General features: G+C 35.3%; 1 protein-coding gene and 1 pseudogene across 1 annotated transcript in view; one reads left to right on the forward strand and one right to left on the reverse strand.

The window, feature by feature from the left end:
• The window catches only part of Htr1f (5-hydroxytryptamine receptor 1F), a 145,391-nt gene that overhangs the window by 57,503 nt on the left and 75,730 nt on the right, over window positions 1-12,158 (forward strand). The window lies entirely within an intron of this gene.
• Window positions 4,111-12,158, reverse strand: part of LOC124083756 (tetraspanin-3-like) — a 42,379-nt pseudogene continuing 34,331 nt past the window's right edge.

Here is a 12,158-nt window from a genome sequence, read left to right on the forward strand (position 1 = left end):
AGACCTAAGTCACAGCTCATTCCCATGTGCCTGATGTCATCCTGGATTCTGGGTTCTGGGATCTAAGAACCAATTAATATTCTAAACTAGAAAACAATTATTTGTATTCACATTTGGCTCCGAGGATTTGGAACTTTAGTGGAATATAGGACAGGCCAACAGAGAGAAGTTACATGTATTTATTTTCCTCATGAGTTTCTGCAGATGGTCATGTAGAGTGACTGAATCTCTCACACAGGATGGAAAGAAATCAGCCAGATTCCCATGCCTGTATAAATTCCATACATCCATGACTTTGACAGGCTTTCTTTATTGAAGATGGCCATCCCATACATCCAGGTCAGAGTTCTGAACTGTGAGTCAGAGCAACATAGGCATAGGTCCCTTCCGTGAGAATGCATCATGGAGACTTGCACCAGCACTCCCAGAGACACAGACAGACAGGAAAGGCAGTGGAAGTTGCCCTAGGAAGACAGGGTTGCTGTGCTGAGGTCAACCTCATACTTCTGTGACATAAATGATACTTCGTTCTATAAGCTTAGGACACATTAGTATTTTATAGAGAGAATGAAGAAGTGATGAAAGTCAGACAAATTATTAACATGTGTCTTTTCACCTTTAAATTGGGAATATCAATCCATATCTCATAGGTCATTATAAAAGATCAGTGTAAAGTGTAGGGTTGAGGTAATACAGTTTTGTAAATGATATCAGTTTATTTTCTTCCCAGACTTTGTATATGGGAAGAAGAAAGTTTTAGGATTTTAGTTACTACAAACTTAGCCTAAACTTCCAAAGTTATTATTTTACAATTCTGTAGAATAGAAGTTCAATACAGGTGTCGTTAAGCTGAGACATAGGTGTTGGCAGGGCTGTTTTCCACAGGAAGTCTCCAGGGCCTGCTGTATTCCCTTACCTTTTCCAACATCCAAAGGCCAACCCCGTTCCCTGGTTTATGTACTTCTTCCTTCATTTTCAAACAGAAGACTGACTCCTTCTCACACTTTTACTCTTATTTTTATCTCATCATTCTTACCCAGACAAGAAAGTTCCCTACTTTTAAGGACTCATTTTATTAGATTAGGCCTATTTGGATAATCCAAGATAATCTTCCCATTTCAAAGGCTTAATGGCTTCTCCAAATTCCCTTTTGCCAGTAATATATTTACACTAATATATTAGGATATATTTACACTAATAAATTAGGATCTGGGCATTTTTAAGTGTGAGTAATAATCTCCTAAATAAATAAAAATGATGTCAAAATTATTATTATTAGCCAACTAAATTTCTTCAATATTCTAATTTTTACAGTAAAAAATTAATAATAGCAAAGAAAGAAAAATGGATTTCAGACCCAGTGGCACACACCTGTAATTCCAGTGAGTCAGGATCTTGAGACAGGATGATTGAAAGTTCAAGGCCAGCCTCAGCAACTTTCTTAAATATCAATAACTATATTTTGGAACAAAAATATAATGAAACATTTTTTAATGTAGTTTAGTTATCACAAGCACCTGCATTTATTTTTAAGAATAATTTTAATCTGAGAAATTTGGATATTTTGTGGTTTTTAATAATGATTAGCTTTTGAACGTTTTCCTTAATCTTTTCTTTTACTAAAACTAGGCATAATATTAAACTGCTTCTAGATCCTTTGCAAACCTAGGCTACAAAAATCACAGACCTGAGGCACGTGATTATAATACATAGTATGAATTATTAATTTTCCTCTCCAACAGTGCATTCCCTTCATTGAGTTTAAAAAACTTCAGCACAAGAATGTATTATTGCAGCTTATCACTGTGGCATACGAGTCTCAAGTCATTCATTCTGAAAGAGTATTGCATACTACTACATTGTCCTGACTCAGGTTTCTGGAGAAAGGCCAAGCAGACCATGTGGTTTCTTAGTATACAGTATGTCGATTCACAGACAACAACAGGATTGCGGTACTAATAGAGCCACAAGGAAATGTCATCCTTACAGCCATATGACATTGATTGGATTTTGTAGCTAAAATTCTAAGGAATCACTGGGGCTACAAATTAAAAGAGGCAAACATTCTTTTTCTCATATTCTGCAGATAAGGAACTGTATCATCTACTGCTTTTATATTTACCCCTCAAGGGTAAGTTCCTGCCTAAAGCAATATCATGATTATATTACAGATAGCAACATGAATCTAATTTCTGAGTTAGGTAATTAGTATATACAGTTGACATAGTTGCCTTACAATGTGTTTAAATGCACCCTGGTTTTAAAATTCCCTTGTAACAAATTTCTTAATACTACTATGCATAATTCTCATGGTTTAGAAGCTACTTAGGATGGCTTATATAATTTTATCTTTGATTAATCCAGATGTTTTGCCCTTGATAAGGCAATTAATATTTACCAAATCATTTTTTTTTTACAAACAGAATAAAAGCACATTAACAAAATCATAACCATCTCAGGAAATTAATTTATATCACCTTTATGTCCTTGGAGCAGCTTGGCATACTGCTTGTGATTCAGCAATGCTCAATGAGTTTAAAAAGGTGCTGAAGATGCAACATCCAGTGTGGCAAGAAGCACAGGATTTCCTGGGCAGAGCACACTTACTATCCGCACTGTGGCTCTGCTTGCCTCTCCCTGCATGTCCACAGGCACACACTACTATGCTTTACGTAATTCATCTGGCCTAGTCCATGTCTTCATAAAAGCAAACTAACACTGGTCTTTGATTTAGATGAACTCAATCCTCATTCAGATGCCAAGTCTGGTCCTTGATAAAGCTGAGGAAAAAAAAAACAAACAATTGTACTTTCTGTGTATTTTCACCCAGAGACCAAAATCATGAATATTTATGATTTAGCCTATCTTCATAACTCATTAGAAAGTCAAGAGATTCTAAGTAAAAGAAAACAACAATAATAAGAGAAGAATATAAATATTGAATTTTCACTAAAAGTTTGACTCTTAAGGAAGCAGTCTTTCCAAAGTAACCACTTAGGGGAAATATACACATTGAAGACAACTTAAAATTTTTCAAACTGCACCTACATAGACATAGAACTTTACTGAGAAATGTGTAACATATTATTTTGAATTTATTATTTTACATTAATAATACTTTGTCATACATACTTTATAGGGGAGAATGGATAATTTCAAATGGAATTCAGGCAGTTTTAAAATAAGCTCTTGTCTAGATTGAAAACAATAACCATGTTTTAATTTACCATTCCAATTGATACATACAAAAGTTCTTCTAAATTACATAAATGTATGTATGCCAAATGCAACTCAAAGTACTAGGTTGTAGTTTTCGTTGTTGTTGTTTTAAGGATTATACCGAGTTTATTGAATTAGATTTTTCTATGTACAATTGAGATTACATCTACATATTATTTTGCTGGTCTGTGTGGGTACATTATCTCTAATGAGTTTAAGATTTATGATGAATAGGCTCAATCATAAAAGACACACTAATTGTTTAAAACAGTAGTGACTACATTAATCTCCTCTTATAAAGCCAGCTTTGATTACAAACCACTAGTTTCAAAGATCAGACTCTGATTTTGAAGATGAACAAAGATACACTTTGTATGATTCTAAAATCTATTTTAGCCATTTTTTATAGTTTCAGTCTTATCAAACTACAGTGGTCTTCAAAAGGACACTGATGAGGGGCACCATCTGGTGTCAGCTAAAACCAGACAGCTGGCTTCCTCCTCCTTTCCACCAAAACCTTTGGCCAAGAATTCTCCACATTAAAGACTGAAAGGACCTGGTGATACTATGACATCAGTCCCATCACTATTTGGAGGCAACAAAAGCGGCATATGTCCTCATTTAATTCTATGGCACTATGCATCTTGCAAGTAGTTCTGAAATTAAAATATTTACCACTGAACTTAAGCATTAAGGGGCATGGATCGTCAGCTGAAATAAAGTCAGAGGTGTATAGGTAAATGGGTAGGTACATGAAAAGCCAAGCTGTTCCATCCAGCACCAGTGTATGTGTCTTTAACTAGATGAACTCAAGAGGCCAACTGCAGCAGACCTGCTCATTTCACCTTCCAAATCAAAACAAGACTAACAAGCTCAAGCTTGAGATATCTACTATGCATAAGTTCTGCCAGTAATGAGGAGCTTATAAGCAAGCTCTCTACTCCCTCTGCACAACATGATGCATGCACCCTGCATGCCCAGCATCTGCACAGCTATAAAGGCCCGCACTGCCCAGATAACATGCATCAGGATTTCTTGTAGCTTCTTCACAACTAGAGCCTCACACCCCTCAGGATAAAGGTGAGAGGGATTGGCCAGGCTGCCATTGCATCTAATAGCAGACTCTCTGGAGCAATTAACAGGGATAGTCTAGTTTTGGGTTTGTTTGAACCAACCTGTATTCTCTCAGTCTGAGTAGTTACGAATTCCACAATAGCACAGCTGTTTCTGTACATAATCAATAGCCATGCTAGCAGCATCAGGGTTTGATTTCATTGTAGGTCTTATAAACTTTCTGCATCAACCTCATTTTCCACCTCTGCTTTGTAAGCATATTTGAAAATCATTACAATAACTTCCATGACAAAAAACAAGAGCAGGATGAGACAACAGTGGTAAGTCCACAGAGATTTTCCAGATTGTGGCACAGAAGGCAATTAGCACATGATGAAAAGCAGGGCTCCTACCTCTGTGATCACTACAGCAGGTATGAGAATGTACGTATCTTCAAAGAAGTGTTCATAGTCATCATAAGTGATGAAGACATAGGCTCCCACGTAGCATAAAATGCCTGCTGCTCCCCCAGAAGATAGGGTTGAGAAAGACCATCAAGGTCTTGGAGGAGGCAATGCAGCACTGGGCCAATGTGGCTGCTCAGGGAGGCCCTGCTGATTGAACAGAACAGTACTTACTGAGCCTTGTGGCAATCCTGGTGGCTTCTCCAGGCTAGGAACTGCTTGACCTGCTTCCTGTAGACTCCTTCCTATTTTTATTTAATTGAGATATAACTATACTGGATTGTAGTCTTTGGAGAACATGTTGTTGAGTTAGGAATTCTTTTCCTGTCCTTCCTTTGTTGGACTCTGACACCAGACCATATCTGTAATCAGACATGCATCCTTCTTTGACATTTGCCTTCTTTTTTTTTGTCCTACATGGACTGTTATTACTTCCTAGATTTAAAGTCATTCTTGGTTGTTTTTTAAAAAAAGGAACCTATAGATTGAATTTTATATTAAAAATTGCCGCAGCCCGGCTGGCTGGGCAAAATAACTGGGGGGTGACGAACAACTTGTGTACATTGATACAGCAGGAGTAGGAGCCGTTAATTGTAGGACAACAGAGGTATTTATACATTCCACATAGCTTATCTAATTAACATAAACTCGATACAGCAGTCAACCAATAAGGAATCTCCACACTTAATGGCTCACTGGTGTTACTTCACAAACCACTCCCTCTGGCAAAATGCCAGGCGCCATCCAGACTTGTTTACAGACTCTAACAAAAAAATTACCCCTCTCATCACGAGTCATATAATAAACAGAGGGAGATAACCACATTTTCAGTTTTACTAAGGTTCAGACTTAGAATCAGAAAGGATGTTGAGTTTATCTTAATAGCAGATCAACGTGTGTTTGCTTGCATAAGAAAATGGCATAATAATTAAAATATTTTAAGTTTTTGTGCTCAGAAAAATTTAGACTCAGTGAGAATGTGAATAAATAACTTCAGAAGTCCAAAGTGACTTACATACAAATACTATTATCAATTCAGAACACATTGTACCTAAGTAAGTATGAAATTTTGGCTTTTGTTCACACACACAAAAAAATATTGATAGTGGATTGACTGGTTTTATTAAGAATCAGACACTCTTCTTTTATTATAATATAAAATCAATTTTTAGGGAAACAAACAATTAAATTATGAAATGGAGCCCCACAAGAAAGGATGAAGAAAAAGAAACTTTCAAAATGATTGTCACATTTATTCTGTGGCTTTAGAAGAACTATATTCCCATATAAAAACTAATAATAATCTGCCCTTGTATAGACTGGCACTATTTAACATGCCTTATAGTCTTTATTATATTAGATTTGAATTTTCCTTGCTTAAGTTTAATGCCATATAGTTCCTAAATTTTAGGAAAAATAAATAAATAGCTTATTTTCATTGCACTTTGAAAATTTAGATAGCAGAGTGCTTTCCAAAGGTCTTATACATAAATGAATGTGGGTGTTTCTAAGCTTTTGTCGATATTAACCTCTATTTATTGTTTTTATGTATTTCCTTGAATTACTTTAGGTGAGTGCTCTAGGGACTACATTCTCAACTTAAACATTCTAGTCACAGTTAACATTGTACTATTGCACATGAAATTTCAAAACTATATAGCCACGTAGGGTCACTTATTTCTCCTATATTACACACACACACACACACACACACACACACACGTGTGTAATGAAAGTAGGGTACATATTAGTTTTCCATGACTTTTATAATAAAGTACTGCAAATTTTGTAAATTAAAGCAATGCTAATTTGCCTTTGAATTTTGATCATCAGAAGTATGAAATGGTTTTCCCTGGGCTAAAAGCAAGGTCACAGTCCTTTCTGGAGGCCTCTAAGAGAGAATTCATTGTTTTGCATTTCCATCTTCTAGAAGCTACACTCATTCTCTTTGACTCATGCCCACTTCAACCTTCAAAGCCAGCCAATAGATGTTCTAGTCTTTCTCAAATTGCACTACCCTGAAACCTACTTTACTGCCTCCCTCTGACACATTGAAGGAGCTTTATGATTAGGTTTGGGTTCGACACCCTTATGATCCAAGAAAAAACAAAAATTCTTTTTCATGGTCTGATGATTAGTAACCCTAATTGAATCTCTTTCCTCAATTCTCCTTTGGCACATAATTTAACATATTCAAAGATTCTAATAATTGGAACATTGACATCTTTGGAAGGTCATTATTCAGCCTACAAGGACAGCTTAAAGTGCAAACTACCTTCCTTGCAATGTAGGCAGCCCAAATCTCAGTTAGCTCTTTTTAGCATCAGATAGACTTAAAGGAGTTTTCCCCACACATATTGTTCAGACCAATCAAAGAATTGGTCAGGGTTTATGTATAGAATTCAGCACTCCTGCTCACAGGTTCTCCCACTTCTATGATCTCACTTGACTTTATCCTCTAAGTATAGTTGACCCAAACTCTGTGCTCACTTTCTTCAAGCTAGTAAAATTGTGCATTTGCTATTGAGATTATAGCTGCCCTACCTGTCAGTTCAGTTGATGAGCCACGACATATGGGAAATTCACCTAGTGTAATTGCTTCTACTGAGTGTCAGTTTCTTTCCAGTATCTGCTTTTGAACATTCTAGTGCTTTCAGGTATGTTTTCATTTTTGTCTCTGGAAATTAAATACAGTTGTTATCTACATAAGTTTGGCCTGAGCTATTTAGCCAACCAGAATCCTTGATAATCATTTTTAAATTTGTCAATGACCTTATTTACTTGCTTCAACATGTTAAAATTTCATTAGAACGATGTTTCCTTCTTACCTTACATCACCGCTTTAACACTCTATTTTGCATCATAGTAAATCTATCTCTCAATACCTGATGAATTTCTCCTGCTGCTAGATGTTTTTTAGGAAAATATTTTCATTGAAGTTCTACATATATAATGAAATATTCACAAATCAAAAGTATATCATTTGAATATTTGTTCTCAAAATAAACAGATCTTGGTAGACAGCACCCAGATCAGGAAATAGGATGTTATCAGTACCACAATAACATATGTCACATTCCAATCACTGTAAACCCACTTCCCTAAAGCTAATAATTAACTTGATTTCTATCACTGTCACTTCTATTAATGGATTTTGATGTGGCACTTCCATACAAGTATGTATTGTGCACTGTTCATGTCTATTCTGCCTTCTATCTTTTCTCACCCTCCTTTCTCTGCTCTCTTCCTCCATGACTTCTCAGTCCCTAATAGTTTCTCTTCTACTTTTGGGTCCTTTTTTTATTATTCTTTTAGTTTCCACATATGAGATAAATGTTTTCTCATCTTTCTGTGTTTGATTTATTTCTCTCAACATTAATTCCTCCAGTTCCATCCAAAAACTTCACATTTGGATTTGATTTCATGGCTTCTGTTTTCTCATGTCTAAATCATTAGATAAAGGTTCGCATTTAAACAGTGATTTTACTGCCCAAATGGCACAGGTCTAAGTAAATATAGATTGTTTAGTTATGGTTTGTGATCTGGTTGGCCTCAAAAGTTCCATTAGCTGTTTCATTAAGTGTTTTTCTTCCCTGTTGTTTCTTATATCACTGCTAATGTTTTGCTCTTTCTCCCCTCCTACAATGTTAATTAGCCATATTAATTCATCAAATAAATTATGAATAATTTCTGACATTTTCTTTAGTAGATGATTTTGTTGCCATGGTGCTTTTAGCTTGGCAATTTCTGACATATTTTGGATTTCCTTATATTTTCTAGTCTTTTAATTTTTCCTAAATAATGAAATGAGTTTCACTAAGATTAACATTTTAAAAATTCATTAAATATTATAAAGAACTAATCAAATTAATTAGATAATTTTTGTCTTATTGAAATTTGGCTTGACATGTGATTTTCCTTTACACATAGTAGTGAACCTTATTAAAGATAATTCTCAGAGAAAGAAACACCTGACTAACTAGAATATTCTTAGGTAGATAGAGGTGTGCAATACAAATCTTGGTAACAGGCTTTCTTAAAATTATTTTGTCCTTATTGGCATTCGATATCTCTGATTATATTCTGTTTTCTTAGGTGAAAGTTTACTTATCTAAATTATTATTAAGTAGTTAAGATTTTTGAATGTTTCAGAAAAAAATAAATTATATAATTTTGCTAAGAACTAAATAACATGAAGCTCTAAAATATTACCAAAGAATTAGAAAAAAGACTCTGCTACTAAGCCTGTGACTATAAAATGTGCAAAAGAAAAAAGATGCTATTTTTTAATCAGTATTTTCTATTCTATGTAGTGAAGAATTCAATTAAATGCTTCTAAATTATACTATTTTTCATGAAGTTAGCTTTATTGCACTGAATATCAAGGTGAACTTACTTGTAAGGATTCTGATCAGACATCTGAAATCATATAGTCTAAAATACTAAAATATCACTTACCCTAAATAAATGCTAATATTTTCTGGGCAATTTCAATAAGTCCTACTCTTATTATCACAAGTATTCTTTTAGAGGTTTTATGAGACTAGAACTTTTAGATAATTTATCTAAGTCCTAGTCTGAGTATCAGAAATATTTTTATACTACATGATAGGTGAATTCCTTAATAAATTGCCTCTAAAGAAATAGAACCAATAAGACAGATATATAGATGATGTTAGATAGATAGATAGATAGATAGATAGATAGATAGAATTTATTATAAGGTACTATTTCAAGCCATTGTAACGACTAAGAAGTCCAAAGATCTCCAGGATAAGTCACCCTCCAGGGTGAGTCAGCAAACTACAAATCCAGGAAAACTGTTCAAAGTCTAGCAGAATTGAGACACAGAAAGAGCCAGAATTTCAGTTTAAGTCTCAGTTCAAAAGAAATCAGTTAGAAGGAATTCTCTTCCCCAAGGAAGACGTCAGCCTTTTGGATCTATTCAGGCTTTTAACTAATTGAGTGAACCAATCTAGATCAGGGAAGACCATCATTATTTACTCAGTCTAATGAGTTAAATGTTAATTGCATCCAAAAGTAACCTCACAGAAACATGTAGAACAGTGTTTGTCCAAACATCTGGGCATGGTGTGGCCCAGTGAGGTTGACACATAATTTAAGCATCATAGGTGAGAATGAAAATTTCATATTCTAATTCATATAGCACTTGATAAAATCAGTGCTAAAAGTGAATTCAATTCTTCATCTTCTAACCTTTCATAAGTAAATGAATAGTAAAGATATTTTTAAGTGTCTTCAGTGATTCTATATATAAAAAGCAATGAAACTATGTTTACATTGAAACATTTTATACTTAAAGGAAAAGGAATTGAATCTTTGCTGAGCACCTTCTATGTGACAAGTTTTGTACATTAGTTCATAACTGAAACACATCTTTGAGTTTTGCATAATTATTTTAATAATTAAACAAAATCTGTATTCCAAGTAAGGATTTATAAGATTCCTTGTCAAAATTTTCCTGACAAGTTATCAAAAAATATTCAAGAAACATTCTTAGATTGCTCCAGCTTTTGTGTAAATAAATCAAACTATTAGAGTGATGGCAGCAAGATGGTGAAACAGGAAGCCTCAGAATTCATTCCCCTGATAAAATACTAACTTAATAACAATATATTATACAAAAAGTCAATGAGAACTCTAGAAACCAGTTAAGAAGTTGTCATGCCCTAGGCAAGCACCAAGCTCAAAACAACCATATTGAAACAGGGAAAACTCAATGAGCTAAAAGAGAACACAAATTTTTAAAACTAAGCAAAATCAGAGAAATGACAAATATACAAAATGAGAATATCAGCAGAGATAGAAACTATTTTTAAAAATGGAAATTCTGGAACTGAAAAATAATGTAACTGAATTTAAAAATTCACTGGAGATGTTTAATAGCTGAATTGATCAAGGAGAGGGAAGAATGAATGAATTCATCAAAGACATCATTTGAGCCAGGCGCAATGGCACATGCCTGTAATCCCAGAACTTCTGGAGGCTGAGACAGTAGGATCAAGAATTCAAAGCCAGCCTCAGCAAAAAGCGAGGCACAAAACAACTCAGTGAGACCCTATCTCGAAATAAAATACAAAAAATAGGGCTGGGATGTGGCTCAGTGGTTAAGTGACCCTGAGTTCTATTCATGATACACGCCCCCCCACCAAGAAGACATATTATTTGATATCATCAAGCAAGTGAATCAAAAAGAAAAAAGAATGAGGAAAACTAAAGAAGCCTAAGGAATTTGTGGGACATCTCAAGCAGGAAAATATAGGTATTACAGAAATTCCAACAGAACAGAAAGAGAGAGGGGCATAGAGATCATTAAAAAAAATGAAAATATCTGAAATATGAAGAAGAAAATGGAAATGTAGATTCAATATGCTTAATGGATTCCATATAGATGCCATTCTGTAGGAGGAACACAAAAGTCTATGCCTGGACACATTATAATTGAACTGTCAGCAGACAAAAAGAGAATCATGAAAGCAGTCAAAAGGTTAGGGGTAGGGTGTAAAAAAGCAGAGAAACAAAAGATAAAAGAAATAAATCATTTCATCAAGTACAAGGGAATGTACATGAATATCAATAGGTATTTCAACAGAAAACTTATAGGCCGAATGGTGTAGGTGACCTTGTTGGGCAGAGAACGTGGATTTGGGCAGAGAACATGGATTTGGGCAGAGAACGTGGATTTCCCCAGAACGTGATTGTAGATTGTATATTATAGATTGTAGATTGCCCAGCTGGGCACACAATCACGAGCCACCACACAGCTTGTAGATTCAAACAGCAACTCTTTATTCCCGAACTCACACCAGCCGTCTACAATCACGTTCTGGGGAAATCCATGTTCTCTGCCCAAATCCACCTCCACTGGGCTTCTATCTCCCAAAAAATACTGTCTAAATCCCGTGAGAACTCAAGGGGAACTCAGGCAGCAGGATACGCCCTATTCCCAGCAGGAATAATCTTAAACCTTAAACCTGGAACCTAAACTGGGAACGCCCTAATCCGCCTTGGTCCTTGAGCAAGGTCACCTTCATTCAATGTCACTGCAACATGGGGTACACTGGCAAGGAAATTGTCATACCTACTTGGCTAATGGCTCCCAGCAGAATGGAAGCACCCAAGTATATGAAGCACCCAAATATATGAAGTATATCTTGTATTGGAAGGAGAAATAGAAAATAGCACAATAATAGTAGGAGATGTTGTTGTAGGGACAAGCAAGGCAGGGCATCGAAGATAGCAGGAAACAGTTTTATTTGGCTGCAGCCAGGTTCAGAGGGCACAGCTTTTGCTGTAATCAATTAATCCCCTGAACCCCGAGTTCAGGTAGTTTCAGAGTTTTATACCCAGCATGTAAGGGGAGAGGCTCAGAAGTTCACAGTCTGCAGAAGTTCATATAAA

Source organism: Marmota monax, unplaced genomic scaffold (assembly GCF_021218885.2).
Source record: "Marmota monax isolate L192 unplaced genomic scaffold, Marmota_monax_Labrador192_F-V1.1 WCK01_AAM20220418_F8-fsc00016, whole genome shotgun sequence".
NCBI lineage: Eukaryota > Metazoa > Chordata > Mammalia > Rodentia > Sciuridae > Marmota > Marmota monax.